We start from the raw sequence: 19,956 nt of genomic DNA on the forward strand, positions 1-19,956 counted from the left end.
GATCAAATTTAAGAAACTATATCTTTATGGGTTTACACTAGGCCTATATGTAACTGTAATGTAAATGTCATTAAGTGTTAATACTGTCAAATACTTTTAAATACCTTAACAAAATGCAACAGAGACATCAAAATATTATACTTACATATGTGCACATAAAAAATTGACAACTAACAGAACATGTTCTTCCTCAGACAGATGAAATTTTATGACATAAAAGAAAAAACTAACAAAACGTTTAAATAATTTAATATAATTAACTGTTTTTCCAGCAATATGGACCAATCACCCAATGATTGATTTTATTTGTAAACACATGGAGGAAATAAAAAAAACATTATGAACTGAAGAATATTCATGACACGGTTATAAAACTATTTAACAGAGTATTAACACTTGACATTTTAATGAACAATTATATTTGTACCACTGTAGTTGAGGTCAAGAAAAATATTCATGACTTTGTTATAAAACTATTTGACAGAGTTTTAACACTTAATGACATTTAATGACAAATAATATTTGTACCACTGTAGCTGAGGTCAAGAAAAATATTCATGACGCTGTTATAAAACTATTTGACATAGTGTTAACACTTAATGACATTTATTGACAAATAATATTTGTAACACTGTAGCTGAGGTCAAGAAAAATATTCATGACGCTGTTATAAAACTATTTGACATAGTGTTAACACTTAATGACATTTATTGACAAATAATATTTGTACCACTGTAGCTGAGGTCAAGAAAAATATTCATGACGCTGTTATAAAACTATTTGACATAGTGTTAACACTTAATGACATTTATTGACAAATAATATTTGTACCACTGTAGTTCAGGTCAAGAAAAATATTCATGACGCTGTTATAAAACTATTTGACATAGTGTTAACACTTAATGACATTTATTGACAAATAACATTTGTACCACTGTAGTTGAGGTCAAGAAAAATATTCATGACGCTGTTATAAAACTATTTGACATAGTGTTAACACTTAATGACATTTATTGACAAATAACATTTGTACCACTGTAGTTGAGGTCAAGAAAAATATTCATGACGCTGTTATAAAACTATTTGACATAGTGTTAACACTTAATGACATTTATTGACAAATAATATTTGTACCACTGTAGTTCAGGTCAAGAAAAATATTCATGACGCTGTTATAAAACTATTTGACATAGTGTTAACACTTAATGACATTTATTGACAAATAACATTTGTACCACTGTAGTTGAGGTCAAGAAAAATATTCATGACGCTGTTATAAAACTATTTGACATAGTGTTAACACTTAATGACATTTATTGACAAATAATATTTGTACCACTGTAGTTGAGGTCAAGAAAAATATTCATGACGCTGTTATAAAACTATTTGACATAGTGTTAACACTTAATGACATTTTAATGACAAATAATATTTGTACCACTGTAGATGAGGTCAAGAAAAATATTCATGACACTGTTATAAACTATTTGACATAGTGTTAACACTTAATGACATTTAATGACAAATAATATTTGTACCACTGTAGTTGAGGTCAAGAAAAATATTCATGACGCTGTTATAAAACTATTTGACATAGTAATAACCAGGCTCGGACTGGTAATCTGTACAACCGGGCAAATGCCCGGTGGGCCGCTCGACATGTGGGCCGGTGGCCTCCGAGATTTTTTTTTTTTTCATGCCAAAATGTTTAAGTTATTTATTTTCGGCCCGTCATGTATAAATGCAGTTGCATTTGGCTTTGGGGGCGGGTGATAGGAAAATATTTTCGGCTTCTTCATGACAGGTTCAGTGTGTGTTGTTACGATCGCGCACCCATGCCCCACCCCTCAAATGCCAAGCAGCCGCTGGGTTTATGTGGAAAATACAGTGATGATAGCGCATCATTTAGCCTTGCACTTAAGAAAAATCATTATGGAAAACAGAGGCTCCAAAAAGAAGAAATGGGGAGCGGAAGAAAATCCGCGAGAAAAAGTCGCCCAGGTATATTAACAACCGCCCAAATATCTGGCATAACTTTTTTTTGTTCTTCCGTGATAATGACACTATTTGATAATGACATTTGAGTGCGAGCACGTGTCTCTTCCAACGAGTTCGGTATGTGTTCGCGTGCTCTCTGTTTCTCTATGAATTGGCTGTGAGCCGAGGCAAGCTCAGTGTCACGTTGTGTCCATGTTTCTGAACTTGAGCAGAGTTGTATGCATTAGAGGTCTTCACAGAGGACCCGTACAGTTCCGGGTCTATGTTTTAAAGGGGCAGTTGGGTCTGGGTCGGTCCCAGTAATTATGCTACTTCGGGTCCTGGGTCTGATCGACCAGTCGGCGCTAATGCGTTAAAGCTCTGGGCTGCGTTTCCCGATAACGTTCTCTCTTAGCGCGCTACGAAGACTCTTAAGTTAAACCTTAACTACACATATACCTTTTCTAGGCGTGTTTCCCGAACTGTACCTTAGCGGGTTTCTTAAGGTATACTTTCTTACGTACGACGTTACCAGGTGCTGTCCATGGCGATGGTGCTGAATGGGTTGATATCGATTGCTCGACAATCAATTGTTCACTTTATGTAATAGGTACTTCGCTGCGTTATGAGAGAGCGGTGTTATTTATTAAAGAAACATTTCAGAAATAGTTCAAGTTACATTTATTAGGAATATCTGGTAAAAATATTTCAAATTGCAAACAACTAAATATAAACCTTATATATTTTATTTTATATCAAACCCATGCAAAACTCGCAACTTCATGTCCAAAAGTATAATGCATAAACTGCTCCAATGCATCCATTATTCCTTCACTTTAAAGGATAATTTATATTAGGGGTTGCAAGTCACCTGGCTTGGCATTACACTTAAAATATATAAAAACAAATTGTTGTTCATTAGTTCACGCGTTTATGTGCTTGGACACTGCGCAAGCAGCGCGTTTACAATGCAGATAACGCTTAATGGACGCATTTCTGGAGCCGCGCCTGTCTGATTACCTTAAATATAACATAAAAATATGATATATAAATATATATTATGATTGTTTTAGGTTTTAGCTTTGATTAGTTTTAATGTGGAAAATTTGTTGACCTCATACAAGCAATAATCAAGTGGAGCATTTTATTTTGACTGTTTATAAAGAATATGGCATGCAGCTGCCTCAAAGTTAGAAAACATTAAAAAACCTCGAAGCAAAGTCGACTTAACATCAATAATAATATTTAGGGAAATCAACAATTATGATTTCGTGATGAATGTGCTCCCGTGGTCTGCGATTTTACTTGATTTGTTTTATTGCAGCTAAAATAGCCGGTAAACTAAAGATTTAACGGATTTGAAATGCACAAATGAACTAGTGAGATTCGCTGTGTAGCTGCATGCCATAGTTTCACCAACTCCTCCACCCAAACTCTTTTTTAATAGTTTCTTAAGCCTGTAATAATAGTTCGAAGCTGATGTTCCTTTGGAAAAAAAATATGAAAAATCTAACAACCATCAGTGTAATAATGTCTAATTATGTGAATATTTTATTCTTTAAATAAAATAAAAATTGCCTAATTTAACACGGAGTGTACTTCAACTTTTTTTTTACAGATATTTAGTTATATAGACTGCAATCTACACAAGCTTTTATCACAGTGATGGCCCCTAGCGGAGTCAAGTGGGATAAGATATAGCTAAGAGTGCTCCAGACCAACCTTCCGAACGAACGCCTTACAGCAGTGATACGTAACTAAGAACGTTTCGGGAAACACGTATTAACGCTGGAACAGCTTAAGGTACAACTTAAGAACGACGTAGAGCTAAGAAGGTTTCGGGGAACGCAGCCCTGGTTTCTATGGCTATAACAACTGGCTCTTGTTTTGAAAGTCACAATGCACTTTCTTTCTTATATTTTTATAAATATTATTAATTAACCATCTTTGCTTTCTGAGCAAACATTTTAGATATAAGAGATGGTAATCTTTTAATCTGCAAGAGAGAAATAGAAAGAGAGGCACTTTTACTGCTTCTGCTCTATCTAATATAAAGTGAAGAAAGCTACATAAACCATTATAACACCGGTCACATTTATAATCTATAGACCTATTTATAATCTATAGACCTGCACTGTCTATCATTAATATACTTTACATATTATTGTATTCAATAGAGTTTGATAAAAGGGGTCGTCATCTACACAAGTATTGCTTCATATAACAGTGCAAAAATAGTAAAGTGTTTTTGTGGTGCTTCGACAAACAGTGTCAGCTTTGTTCATGGCAAAGAGAGTTTGAGGTGGTTGAATTTTAACTATACTGTGAAATTAATATAAATGTTTAATAAATCAAAGCATTGGGTTAGAGGGGCGATTTTGGTATCGGTGGGCTTGTGTGTGGAGTGGGGGGGTGTCGTCGGTCCAGTGGTGGGCCGTTCCACGAGGAAATTGCCAGGGCCGAATTTTGTTCCCAGTCCGACCCTGGTAATAACATTTAATAAACATTTTAATGACAAATTCAATCACTGTAAAAAGTGGTCAGTTTTGTTGTTGTGGCAATGTCAAGTTTTCATGTTAAAGAACATGATCTTTACATAATATACTAATGATTTTTGGCATAAAAGAAAAAAATCATTTTAACCCTTTTTTTTCCTACAAATATACCCGTGCGATATGGTCCATGCTCACAAGTTAGTGTACATGGTTAGTTCCAGTCCTTAATTCTGATTGGTCAATAGCTTTGTTTTATTTACAGTAATACACATTCTGTGTATCATTGCACAGCACCCTTAGCAATGTAATGTAAGCTAAATGAAACATTCTGTTGTTCAGTCAGTCAGGGATAATTTTTTCCAGCGGGAGAAGGCTTTTAGGAATTTTACTTCTTGAAAGTTGCGTTGATACTTATTGTTTTGCTTCAATATTTGTATTAAAAAAGCAAAATGGTATTTAAGGCTAGTGCTGTATCGTGAATAAGTCATGGCTGAAGGGGTTGCAGGTACTCCGTCGTGCCTAACAATGCCCTTAACTGTGATACAATACAGCACAGCAGCTCGCACGTATTGCTTACTTCACAAAATATATAGTGTAGCTTACCACTTCCTATTACTTTGCTCAACTGTGTGATTAAATAGGAAGGCAAATTTCCATCGACTTGTATGAAGGAGGTTCTTGTGCCTTATCCTGGGACGGTAATAGCATTTTTTAAATTAGCCCAGTGATGAACCACCTAGCAACCACACAACCCACTTTTTTTTTTTTTAAATCTCAAAGCATTTTAGAAACTAAATAGCAGCGTCTGGCTGCCAGTTTTGTATTCTGCATAAGTATTTTTTTTATTTTATTTTTAGTAGAAACTGTTAAGTCTAGGTGTTGAGCTCTTGAGCTAGTTGTCTTTACAGTATACTGTATAGATGAAAAGCATCCTATTGCACAGCCCCTTAAGGAGGAGATATTCTCCATATCCGCCCCCAGCATCCCCACATTGACTCATTTCAGTCATTTGTCATGTACGGCTCCTGAAACTTGCCTCCTTTTAGAAGCGAATGCATGGGTTTAAAGCACACATTATATTTATTCTGTGCTCTTTCTTTGGGCGTCCTGTGGCTCAGGGCTTATCTATGATGTTGGCTATTGTTGGTGACCTCGAAACAGCATAGACCATCTCACAGGGCGAGCACAGAGAGCAAGGGATTCTGGGATAAACAGTCACATGATTGACTGATATCAGAGCTGTAGGTGTGAAAGCAAAACAGGGAAGCAAATTAAAACGCTTTCAAACCTTGTCTGCTGTGATTAAAGAGTACATACATAATTTATGAAATATATGTATATCGTATGATAGGGTTTAAGACCACTAGGAAATGCTTCTGTTTTGCATTTTATGAAATTAACATTCTGCTTTAATGAACGCATGTACTCTGCTAAATGTTATTTCTTTTTGCTTTCACAACCACTCAGTTCTTGACATAAACAATACACAAACCATTCAGACTTGCCACAGAGTGCTCTATAACTGCAACAATTTCATTGCACCGGACTGTAATTGAGACATAAAGATGCATTCACTGCGTTACGCCCATGTTCAGAGAACAAGCGCTGTTGGAAAATGCATGCCGATGGGTAACTTTTAGATGCATTACCGCTGCTGCAAGCCGCCATCAAGGATCTCATATTCAATCAGTGCGACTTAATGCATTACAAGCAGTCGTAGGAAATTTTAATGAGAGTTCCTAATTAGCTAATAGTATACTCATAATCACTTCAGAAACAAATTAAGCCACGGGTATTTTGGAGGATAAATGTTCTGGCGCTCTCTGCACAGATGTGCCCTTTAATGTGTCAGGTTCAAAAATGTGACCAGCGTGACCATAGTGTGCCATAGTTACTTTTGCATTAAGTAAATAAATGCTGTCGTACTAAACTAGTTGAGTGCATGACAAGTGGCTTTTAACTGATTATATTCACATTTATGCATTTGGCAGATGCTTTTATCTTAGGAGACTTACAGCACATTCAAGCTATACATTTTTATCAGTATGACTGTTCCTTGGACAACGAACCCATAAGCTTTGCGCTGCTAACACAATGCTTTACGACTGATCTACAGAAATGCTTTAAGGTATAGTTATAAGTTATAAAATTAAAATTACTTTATAATTTAGTCACCTTATTGTTGTCCTAGGTGTATCTGTCTTCTTTTCTTCAGCCGAGCACAATTAAAGTCCTAACAATAATATGGAGGAATTATATGGCTTTGTAATGGCATTGAATAGTACCCATTTTTTTGAAGCCCATTCATCATTAAAAAAAGTAATCATACAACTCCAGTTGTTTCAAATATGACTTCTAAACTGTGAAAATATGTTTATGAGAGAAAACTATTAGTATTTTGAGTGTATTTATCGATCAATGTTGCATTTTAATTTAAACATATCTAGATAAAAAAAATGGCACCCCAGTGGCTCCATGTTACAAGACTAGCGAGAACCAATGATCGCTAGCACAAACTATTTTTTGATCTTAATGTGTTTGCATTCAAACGATAAAATGCGATAAAAAAATACCTGGCAAGAGAACTTCAGTTTGATAAAATAATGAAGTGAAATAATGCGTTTATGATAGAAAATGATTCGTATTTTGAGCATATTTAGTGATCACGTTGCATTTTAATAAAAACACATCATAATCATCATGTAAGAGGATCACTGTTTCTCGAGTGTCTCCTGACTGTGTGTTTCGTCATGACACATAATGGCTAGTCACAAAACTAGCGAGAACCATGTGTCTACATCCAAACGTGATGTATTGATCGTTAAATCTCTTATGGCATGCTTTTTATACTCAGGCGTTAGTTTGCAAATATTCCAGGTTTTACAAAAAACATCCTTTACAGTATTGTCCTTTGTAACGCAGATCGTTTTACAGAATGCAGTATCTTTATGCTCCCGCAATCTTTAAAATTCTCAGCATAGTGACACCACTGCAGTTTTTCCTCCCTTGAGCTCTATGGAGAAAACATCACAGGCACATTGAGGCCACAGTTGCCATTTGATTGATGTGTCAAACTGCCCATATAGAAGGACTTTGCCTCCAGAGGCCATCGTCTTTGCTGGAAACGCAGAAGCGGTGGCTTTGATTGGGGCTGGATGGTTAAATGTCTCTTGTGTGCGACTGAGTATTCAACGTCATTCGGTCGACGTCGCCCGAGTCATCAACTTTCACTAAGAGTTCTGACGTTGCAAATTCCCAAACAGAAAAAACTATACATTAGCTCAGGGAGTTATGCTTCATATTTGTATTGCATCTTGCATTGCATAAATTCAATAAGCAGACTCATTCATCTTGTAAAATAGAATTTTTCCGACTCGCTTTTTGTTAATTTATGCACATACATATACATTCACATCATTTATTTTGAGAAATCGGCACTCGGCACAGCTGCTGATGTCTAATGATAATCAACCATGTATTAATTAAGCCACGATTGCTGAGTCAATAATGGGCTGGTTAAATATTGATGTGTCTAAAAGGCCCATCACTGGAGATGGACAGCCGTGGCGATGGGCCGACGGCCATGGGCACAGTTCACATCCATATATGGTTGCGACGTTCCGTGTGCTAGATCTGCGGGAGTTGTGCTTTGTTGTGTGAATTCTGAGAATCTTTCATGCAAAGAGAACTGAAAATTCGCTCATTAGCGACTTTGGCATCACAGTCAGGGCCGTCTGATGTACACAGAGAGCTGTTAGTTCACCTTCAATTTGTGGCTTTTGTGCCATAAACTAATTTCATCTCAACAGTGTGACAGAACCTCATAGGCAGCATTTTAAAGCATCTCAGACCAGTTTCAAAAGCCTTCTTACAGTAAATAGGCCCTAGCATAACGTGCATCCTTGCATCTATCTGCTCTATCTTTATCATTATGATCAATAATCATAAACGATTTTGGCTTACACTGCAGTTATGTGCATTACAGAAATCCTGGAAAAGAAATTATCAATAAGTGTATAAACCCAAATGCATGTTTTATGCATATTGCATTGTATGCTGTCTATATAGGTCTCCATTTATGCTTCGGTGTTGAACAGGTAAACTATGAGGTGAGAACAACAGCTGGCATGCTGAGATGTTGCCATTTATATTCAGATAAACCTGTGTTAGCTCTTTTCTTCTTCTACCCAACTGCATTGGCAATTCTGTAGGGTGCACAGACATCTCAAAGTGGTCATGTGTGCTTGGCATATTATAACAGATTTATTGTTCTGTTGCCTAGGTGTGAGTGTGTTTTAAGATGGATCTTCTGTTCTCTATAGTCTGCTATTTAGGCCAAAGCTATTCTGGCGTCTCATGGGATGACCCTAGGTAGGAGATACATAAATAAGACCGTTTTACTTCCCTTTGGGATGGCACTTACTTGGCTCGGCCATTTCTTTTTTGCAGGTACAGTACATACTGAACTGAGCATTAGCTTATATCCACGTATAGATCCCCTCACCCCTAATGGGCTCTTAGGGCTGTTAAAATCCGCCCGAGTCGCATTTTGTTTCGCAGGGTTGCTGTACCACGGCTTATGGTAATGTTAACTATAAAGACTTTGTCGATTAAGTTACAGTAACAGGTTTGGACTCTGTGCTGATTGCAGGCGGTCTGTGACAGAACCAATCAGAGTGATTGATTGGGCCTCGCAGAGGTCGCTGGCAGGCTGATTGACATGTTAATGACATCATCACCGAACGCTGCACTGTCAGGCTTGTGCTTCACGACAGCTAGCTGACCACCTGAACATTTCAGCTCTTTCCTTGACTTGGTCAGGATAATTCCGAAAATGGTTTCTTTTTAATTGCTCAAAGTACTCCTATAGTCCTTTGCAGTAATGAAATACAGGGCTTCCAAAAACGTTTCATTTTGCGACCCACTTAAATGGGCATAATCTATTCTGGGACCCACCAACATATTTTTAAATAGAAATGTGAGGAAACACATTTTTTCTTTTATAATTAAGTAGTTTTATTAATAAAATGTAAGTTTAATTGCAATATCAAAATGACTTATGGTCATGACAACTTGACATTACCAGGACAGTGGTCTTTACCAGTGATAAAAATTGAATTTGTCATTAAAATGTCATTAAGTGTTAATACTCTTTCATATAGTGTTATAACAGTATCATGAATATTTTTCTTGACCTCAGCTACAGTGATACAAATTGAATTTGTCATTAAAATGTCATTAAGTGTTAATACTCTGTCAAATAGTTTTATAACAACATCATGAATATTCTTCAGTTCATAATGTTTTTTTTTTTAAGTTTCCTCCATGTGTTTAACTTAAAAAAACAATCATTTAATAATAATAATAATAATAATTAAAATTGATAAAATTATACTTTATTGCATTTGGAGACCGATTCACGTAAAATTAAACGAAAACAGTACATTAATGCGTTAAGCCATGCAGCGTTGGGTCCATATCAGTGCAAATTAATAAAAAATAAAATCGATTAAATGTTTTGTTCGTTTTTCTTCTATGTCAGACAATTTTAAAACCTTCTGTGGGAGGAAAAACAAGTTCTGTTAGTTCTGTGCACATACATAAAGTTAAGTATAATATTTTGATGTGTCTGTTGCATTTTGTCAAGGTATTTAAAATTGTTTGACATAGTATTAACACTTAATGGCATTTATAAAACGGGTAGTTCTGGTTCTTCATTCTAATTGGTTGAAACGCGTTCTAAGCCGTGATAAAATACCCAGGTAAACCCACGGTTCAGACCGCATTACATAAGTATCACTGCGCCACTGTTGCTACGTACTGATTTATATAAATAAACACCACATTAATCATATTTTTAATTTGTGTACAATTGCACAATTAATGGCGATATCCAGATAACTGTCAATAAATATTGTTGAGTCATCTCGTCGATAAAGAGAAAATGCTCCCTGTGGAGTTTACCTTAAATTTATATTTCCGCTATCCACTGGGTGGCGATCTTACCCAACTTAAACACTGACGCATTCACTCAACACTAAAACACAGCGTGTAAGTTTTAATGGCTCTGAATCTGATCTCTTACAAAAGTTATTCACAAAAATGGAATTATCTCTAAATTTGAGACGTGATAAGAGAACAAATGAAGGTAGGATGAAACTAGTTTTTTTGTTGTTGTTTGAAAGCAGATGGTCTGTTATTTCATTTGATATATTATGTTTATTTAAAGAGGATAATTTTTCTGTAAGGCATTAAACTTAAACTGGGTGGCAACTTAAAAACCGCTGACGGAAAGAGTTAAGCATGCTTTCAAGCATATTTGATCATCACTTCAACAGTTGCACGATATAAATGTTAATGTATAAATTAACGTTAGATGAATGTTGGTTTATAAAATAAACACCACAGTCTTAAATCATATTTTCATTGTGTCTTTGTCTGTGTCTGTGTTGGTTGGGAACTGCGCTCTGTTGCAGCCACACTTGATTCTGAGGAACTACTTTGTTTGGCGGAAGAGTAATATTTGTACTAATATAATTACAACTAATTTGTGTTTTATTTTATAAAATCCCGCTAACGTTATGCATATGAAGTAACCGTTTTATAAAAGCAATAAACCCCGCGAAGCAGTGGGGTTACAGTGCATTTTATAACAGCTAAGGGGGTTTTAGTAACAACACCCCTTAGCAGTTATATAATGCACTAAACCACTGCTTCTTGGGGCTTATTGCTTTATTAAATGAAAGTTTAATGTAATGTTAACCCATAAAGCTACAGTAGGTAGTTTCTTAAGTTTGATAATTATTCTGCTATGTCATGTTTATGACAGATTTAGGACATGTGATGATTATAAAATGTCATCAAACATTGTCATCTTTGCATTAGAAATGACATAATTAAACATATGACACTTAATGACAGTTGTCATAAATGTGCATAATGTCATGTCATGATTATGAAGGTGTCATGTCAGTCTTATGAACATGCCTTCAAGTAAAATTGTCTTATGAACACCAATTCATGAAACTGCAATTTTAAATTGCGTTGAAGGGGTCCACTAAAAATCCTGGAATGTTTTTTTCTCAAAAACCTAATTTATTCTGGACTGAACACAGATAGACATAGGGGTGAGTAAAGTGGAATATTCCTTTAATGCATTAGCTAACAATACCTGATTTGTATAAGTCTTTTTGGATAAAACCTTCTGACAAATGCATAAATGTTCACGTTTGTTACTCATATGGTGCTTGTGAAAATGTTTTTCAGCAACAATTTAGTTGGTAATTAGAGTTATGAAACTTAACATAAACAGCCTATTAAAGCTGCTAAATGTGTTTTTAAACATCTAAGAAAAGATTTGGATTACAAAGCCTTTTGAAATCAGCTAGGGTCAGCATCCTTTAACCAGGCTATAATAGAGAAAATCATTGAAGGTGTGAATTATTCTTTACAGCACTGTATTTGAGCAGTGCATGAAATTTGACAGCTCGGTACAAGCTTCTGATCGATGTAATAATATAATCGCACAAACACTGAAAAGCCTTAAAGAGTCAATTAGGTGGTTAAATGACCCATCTGAGAGATGAATGCATAGCACGACATAAAATACATCAGCATCAGTCCCAGCAAGGCAGATAATTGCATTAAGCTTTGAGTGGACGCATCTGCCCGTGGCTGCTGCGAATCTTCACTTGTAAAATAATAAATCAGTAGAAAAGCAAGTCTGTCAGGTGTTTGTAGAGTTGGGCTGCGGTGATTTGCGTGCCGTGGGATCTTCTGCTACCTTGAGCACGCAAGCATGACAACAACAGATGCTTTTTGTCTTTTTCCCCACGGCTTGTCTTTTGTTTGTCCTTGACAGCTGAGAAAACATGAAGGATTCCCTTTGTTTACTCAAGTGCAGTCACTAACTATTGAGAAACCTCCCTGCAGATCAACGCATTGGAAATGAGTCCACTTCGGCGAGATTTGATAAATTTTCCTAAAAATAAGATCATTTGTATGTTTACATTTAGAGTTATGTATTTGACAGACACTTTTATCCAAAGCGACTTTTTTCAGAATGTGTGTTCCCTGGGATCGAATCCATTAACTTTTGCACTGCTATAAAAAAACATGAAACATCAGAAACATGTTTGTTATTTCTTAGTTTTTTTTTATTTACTTCACATTTATTTGTCTTATAGTAAAGTGAAGTAAGTTTTGCTTTTAAAATTAACATTTTCTGAAGCACTTTTTACTTATTACATTTTTTAATATTAATTATTTATTTTTGGGTTGGGGCGACAATTTAAAACTTGCCTAGGGCACCAACATAGCCTGGACCGGCCCTGAGTGGGTGGGTTGTTTTTGCACCATTCATGGCAACATAAACAGCATGAATCTGGCAACCGAGTAACCCACACTGTTATTGCCCACCTGCATCATCTCCGCTGCATAGACTTCATGTATAATTTATTCAATTTTCTCTATACAATCAAAGCACAACGGGCTTGCTAACGTTTGTTTGCTTGCTCAGTATCATCAAAGATTTCACCTTTTTTGATGTGGGTAAGTTTGATGTTTTGATATTCCTTTAGGCTCTTTTGGAGACACTTTATTGTGTTTTTACTTTACTTTACTTTAAAACTTTAGTTTTTGGTCTCTAAGCCAGTATCTGTTTTTTGAGATACTTGCTAATTACAGTACAGTACGCTTATTTACATTTCTGTTTATTTGGCAGGTGCTTTTATCCAGACGACTGCTAGTTAATTCAATTGAGGCTTTTTATCAGTATGTGTGGGAATTGAATCCATGACCATTGCGACTCAATGCTCTCCAACCGAACTACAGGAACACTGGTAATGTTAATAACCAGCTTGTTGATCATCTAAAAACTATTGGATCCAACCAGTGGCAGCCAGTGACTTCTTTTTTTGAGGGTGCTCGATGTGAAGTTCGTCACAACATGGATGTAGCCCGTCATGTGTGTGGTTCCTTTTTTCAAAATATGTGTTCTGCGCTTCGAGAGAGCGTGTGTGCATCACGTTTCTTGTCAAAATAAGTGCCTGCTGCAGATTGGTTTTAAGGGTTTATGATAAAAGAGATGCTCGCGTTTGCCAGATACTCGCATAATCTCATGCGTAATCCGATTTACTGTTAAGGGATTGTCTTGCGTGTATTTTGTGAACCTAAGTGTCTCTTTTATCATAAACGGTTTTGAAGCGTGTGCAGCAGGCACTTATTTTGACAAAACAGGTGATGCACATGGTTCACATGGCGCAACAAACACATATTTTGAAAACGCAAGCAACACACATGATACTCCAAACACTTATTTTGAATTAGTGCCCCTCGGATGAGCAGTCACGATCCAACACAGTTTAAAAAAAATTGTATTTTACAAGGTCGCTAATTCATATGAATTTGTACGAACAACTTCATACATTTTGTACAAGGGGTGCGGAATATATATATTTTCAATTAATTATATGTTTTTGTAAGATTCACTTCTTCGAATTCATACAAGTTAGCCACCTCGTAAAATATGTATGAAATTTCAACCCATTCTCATGAAATGCGTATAAATAGCATGCAGTTGAAAAGTCGTGCAGTATACGCCGAATTCCAATTTTGCGTGCATATGATACGCCAGTCCTTCCTGTTCCCTTATACAGCGCATCTTTTTGTGTCATTTTATTTATCGTTTTCTCTTGTTTTCTTTCTTTTTTTTTAAACCATCGTCACTTGAGTTTGGGGTTAGATTTGGGATTTGCTTTAGGATGTTATTTAAATATAAGTTTCTTTATGTTTTGTATATTTTTAAATCATGGTTGCTTGGAGTTGGGGTTAGAATTGGGGTTTGGGTTAGGATGTAATTTTATAAAAAAACAAAACTGGATCTAACCCCAAACCCAAGCGACAATAGGGCTGGGTTTCGATTCAAATTTCAAGAATCGATTCGATTCCGATTCTCAAGATCTTGGATCGATTATCATTGTTCGATTCAATTCGATCCGATCCGATCTGATCCGATCTTCGAGATTTAGATAAGTGTTTTTGAAAAAAGCCCGAAATGGTGCCAGATAGGGGTGCATGGCATGACCAAAAATCTATTCCATGAGTCATTTTATCAGTATATTTCATGGTATACATGTTTTTCAGTTTTTTGGATTATAAAAATGTGCAGTTATTTGCCACTCACTATAGCTTTTAACTGCTCACCACAGTTTTAAAATATGGACAATTTAAAGTTAATAATGTTAAAGTGAAAATGCCCAGATGATAACAACAGATTAAGTCTTGATAGACAGAATCTTGTTTTTAATTGAGTTATTAATTTTAAAGACTTTTGAAGCTATAGTATGCATTGTATTTTGTATTTATGCATACATTACATTAAAAATAGGCAGTATGTAAAATGAACAGGTATAAATTTATGCACAAACCTACAGACAGGATAAATACCTGTATATGAGAGACGGACCTCTTTATAGATATTATGACGGGTGCTATGATGTGATGAAGTCTGTTTTGACGCTCTTTACTTTCTATTACACGTTAACATTTTCGTCTCTTTCTCGTCTTTCTGAACAAAGATGTTTGTACTATAAGCAAATTAGGCGTCAAACTACAGCGCACGTGTCACTGATATAAACGCGAGTTTTGTAATTAGCTTGCTTAAAGTTCAGAAACCTTTACAACTATTAGCATTATTATGTGTAAGAAGAACTCTTTATTTGGCGACCCGTTGCGCACACCTCAAGAAACCTCTGCCCGTCAGAGACCGGCTGCATGAGCACAGAGGGAGGGAGGGAGAGAGAGAGAGTTTCACTGGAGACCCGCGGTGGATTCACTGCATGGCGCTTATTATAAAAATTACACAAATAACTCGTTCATTTGTTATGAGTGGATTATTTTACATGTAGATCGCAGCTTTGAGCGTTTCTAGAGTTTTCAAAACAACCGCTTGCTTAACGTTCCTGACGGCTATGTTCGTTTTTTTAATGTCCTTCCACCTCGCGCGCATGCGTAAATTCAATGACGCGGCAAGTTTAAGTTATTAATTATTAAATCGATTCTTTGAGTTACGGATCGATCTTTAGAGATTAACATGAAAATCGATTCAGAATCGGTGAATCGATTTTTTCAACACAGCCCTAAGCGACAAGGGTAAAAAAAACTGAAAAATTGACCAATAAATTAAAAGACACGAAAAGATGTGCCATATAAGTAAACAGGAAGGACTTGCGTATCACTTGGGCTATACTTGGGCTCGGCGCTAAGGGTGGGGTATCATTAATTCCTTTCTAATAATTTAGTATTTGTACGATTCAATTGACAAATTAGCATTTCCAAAAGATTTTGTTGGATCTGACTGTTGGATCACCTTGTTTTGGAGATCAGCCTAACCGATGGGAGTTTAGGAAAGTTAGCATGCGTGCTGCTTAGTTTTCATCTGAAATCTAATCCTATCAAACTGTCTCCATTATGCCAAGGCTCATTCCTCATCGAAAACAAGCGCTGCCGTCTATTGATCAGGGCCTGCCACAAAACTGATTAGACACCTCTTACTGCTCTCTCTCTGTGACTGCCATATCAATCCTGCCTACATCAGCTTACACAAACATATCAGCTGACACTCTGCATTATCCACCACAGAGCGCTTACATTAGCCAGTGCAGATGAAGGTGAGCGTGCCACATTTCCTTAGCCGGAGGTGACGCGTACATGCAATCGCCCCGTAATCTCTCAAAGGCATCATTAACTTGTTTATTTTTATTACATTACCAATCCGTTCCATTTTTCTGGGGTATTTTGGAAGGACATTCGGCGTGGGCCGGGTTAGTCAGTCTCTGTTATCTCTGTGGTGTACAAAGGAGTTAGTATGCTACCGTTTGCAGCACGTCTCTGGGTTTCATGTGGTCCATATGGTGACTACTGAGATACAGAGGGGGGAGAGAAAAAAGAGAGGGGGAGCGGTATGAAGGCCAGCTCTAATGAAACAGCTCCTGCAGTGTCGACACAAAGCTACCTGTGCTGATACATTGGATGACTCAGAGAAGAGACACATCCTGTGAGACGGACAGCTTGAACAAAAATCATTGTATCCTTCTCATTAACGTACAATTATACACCGTAAGTCTGGAAGTTTATCACAGAGAGCGATGCACGATGTGTGCAGTGTAGCGTGCTTATAATTTTTCAATACAGTTCTGATGTCATAAGTGGGTATGATGTCATTGACAGACTTTTGAAAAGGAGTCTGATGTCAAGTCCATTCACTCTGCAGCTATTTTGGCTGAGACCGCCCACTTTGATTGGAAGAGACTATGGTTTGTTTTTATGGGCTGTTTATCTAAAATCAATGATAGCAAAAAAGCATTCAGGCAAGAAAAAACTATTTCAAACAATGTGCATGGATTGGGATAAGAATTATGTCTATACAAAAGTAATAAAGGCATTGTGCGTCAGAAAACATTTACATTTATTCTTTTTGCAGACCCTTTTATCAATAGACAGCCTTGCATGCATATAATACAGGGTATGTAGTCATATTTGCGTGGGTAGATACAGTACATGTGAACAGGGATCATTTTGACATCTTTGCCATATGCAAAACTTCCGCAGTTTTGTCTTTTAAAGATGTCTACTATTCATCCAAACACAGCCCAGATATCTAGGCTAAAACAAGGCAATATCCATGCTGTGAGTGACAATTTAATAGACATCTAACCACTGATCTATATAAATGACTGGATTGCGCATAGAACGCTTGACGTAACTGCGTGAGGTGAAGCCAGAACAGAGTTCGAGCCGCCATCTTGGTATACCCAACCGGCAGAGTGCGTCATTGACTTCCATTCAAAATCATGATCAAAATTTACCCCCAGCGTATCAGTTACACAAGGTTCATTTTTAGGATATGTGTACGTTAATTATTCGATAATTCTGGTGTTATTTGCAATGTTTATCTTTTAATCGGGCAGGATAATGGATTTATAAAAAACCGTTAAGGTGAGTGTGTCTGTTGCATTTGTTAATGACACGGGTATAAATAAAGTTTTGTTTGACATTCAGCTACACTGTGACGGTCAGCGTTATTTCTCTAAATAAGTTTAGGTAACTTGTAAGTTTAGATAACATTATTACAAAACTAGCAAATTATTGCATGCACATACGGTACAAAGTATGATTATTTATTTAGATTTCAGAATGAGCACGTTTATTGTCATTAATACTAAATATGCTGCGGTCTGTCTGCTGATCTGATACTGTAATAAAGATGAATGTATAATAACTGTTTAAAACGCAAAATGTACAACTTTCAGTAAATAACTATTTACATGCTTTGGACGTTTGTGTTGTAATAATGTACGGGGTTACTTCGCATATAAAAATGAAGACGAGTAAAGTGAGGTTTTATCATTAAAATCTGATAACGTCCATTGATTTTATAGAATGTTTGGGTATACCAACATGGCGGCGCGGTGGCTTCACACGTGTGACGTCATGCGCAATCCAGTCATTTATATAGATCAGTGCATCTAACCCAACCTATTCTCCAACCCATACACTTGCTTTGGTCGTTTGTCCATTTCACCAAATACGAGCAATAGAAGCATTTACCAAATTACCGCCTGGGTCATTCTACAGAAACGTCCACTTTTGGTATGGCAAGATGTCTTAAAATGTATTTATTTTAAACTTAGACCACATTATTAGATTACTCTTTGACTTGACATAGACCTTTTTTGTCACTGGTGTTACCTTACTTCTTTAGCAATATTAAAGGCGTCTATGAACGTTTCAGCTTTAAAGCTTAATTCTTAAGTGTAGCAGAATTCATTTAATTAAACTTTATCATCATGTCACATGTGAAAGATTGTATTTAATGTGAAAGAAAAAAACACGGTAACACCAGTTACACAACAAATCATCAGTCACTGGTGTTACTGGGTAACACCAGTGACAGTAACACCAGTGACAATTTTCATGAAAATGGCATTTTACAAAATTTCTGCTGCAAAGTATCAAACCACATGTTGTCCATCATTGTATATTCACTAAATTAAGTACTTTAAATGATAATTCTGGTATTTAACACTTTGAGTCTCATTTCTGGTTTGTTTTGGATGAACTACAGTGACGGACACTGAAATTTTGACAATGGGTCGTGTCTTGACTTTTTGACTCGTTTAGAAGCGTCTCTTGACTGCTTCAGAATGGAAGTCAATGACCATGCACAAACATGTCATTAAAACAACACTTAACGTTCATTTTCAAAACTGTATTACTCACCGAGTGGTTTGTGGTGTTCGTTGATGATTAAAAACAAGTTGTGTAGCGAAATACAGTTTCTGTCGTGTTTTATTTGGCGTTTTGTAAAATTCCATTGACTGCTCTTGGAAGACTCAATGCTCGCTGATATATCACTCCGCCGCCGGGAAACAGAAAAGGGTCTGTTGACATGTGGTTGTAGTTTTTTCGCTCGGTTTCTCTCAGAAGACATTTTTCCCATATTTGATGGCTCAGTGACCAGCTTTAGGTTTGAAGTTGAGCTCGATTGTGACTGTCTATACGCTAGACACCGAGCGTACTTGTATGGCAAAGTGGTTGTCGCCATCAAGTGGTCGGGAGTGTGCTAACGCTTCAGACTCAAATATAGAGCGGAAGTATATACGCGGTTGTGAGGTATCTGAAAAAATAGTTCCACTATAGCAAATAATACGGATTGAAATCATACATTGCGCCGATATATTTGTTTTTAAACATAAACGAACACCACAAACCACTCGGTGAGTAGTACAGTTTTGAAAATGAACGTTAAGTGTTGTTTTAAAGACATGTTTGTGGATGGTCATTGACTTCCATTCTGAAGCAGTCAAGAGACGCTTCTAAATGAGTCAAAAATTCAAGACACGACCCATTGTCAAAAATGTTTGTGTCCATCACTGTAGTTCATCCAAAACAAACCAGAAATGAGACTCAAAGTGTTAAATACCGGAATTATCCTTTAATCCATTTGTATTGCAAATCCCAAACAATAAAGGAGGTCATACCAGTGACTTAAACTAAAAGCTTCATATGAAATCATGAGATAAATGAAAAGATTTCTGATAACTGAAAGGAGACAGTGGACTTATATGGGCGTCTCTTCATAGGAAATTGAAAGAAGAAAGTCAAGTGATGTCATCAGTGTGATTTTTGTTAAATGGTAACACCAGTGAGACAACTCTAAGGGACCTTAAACCTTAAAACGTACAGGTAACAGCAGGTTGTATAAGCTTCTGCCACTAGAGGACACTAATCCCTTAATGTGTCACTTTACGTCGTAATAAGGTGCTTGCACAAAGGATGCTGTCATTATTTTTGGAGGATAGTCTCGGAACATCATACCTGTCCCAAATAATTTATTTGGGCAAAAACGACAAATGTAAGTTTATCTCATCTAGAAGTTTCTGTATTACTACATAGCTATCATGTAAACATACCTTAGACCAGT

The sequence above is a fragment of the Paramisgurnus dabryanus genome, chromosome 22 (assembly GCF_030506205.2).
Source record: "Paramisgurnus dabryanus chromosome 22, PD_genome_1.1, whole genome shotgun sequence".
Taxonomy (NCBI): domain Eukaryota; kingdom Metazoa; phylum Chordata; class Actinopteri; order Cypriniformes; family Cobitidae; genus Paramisgurnus; species Paramisgurnus dabryanus.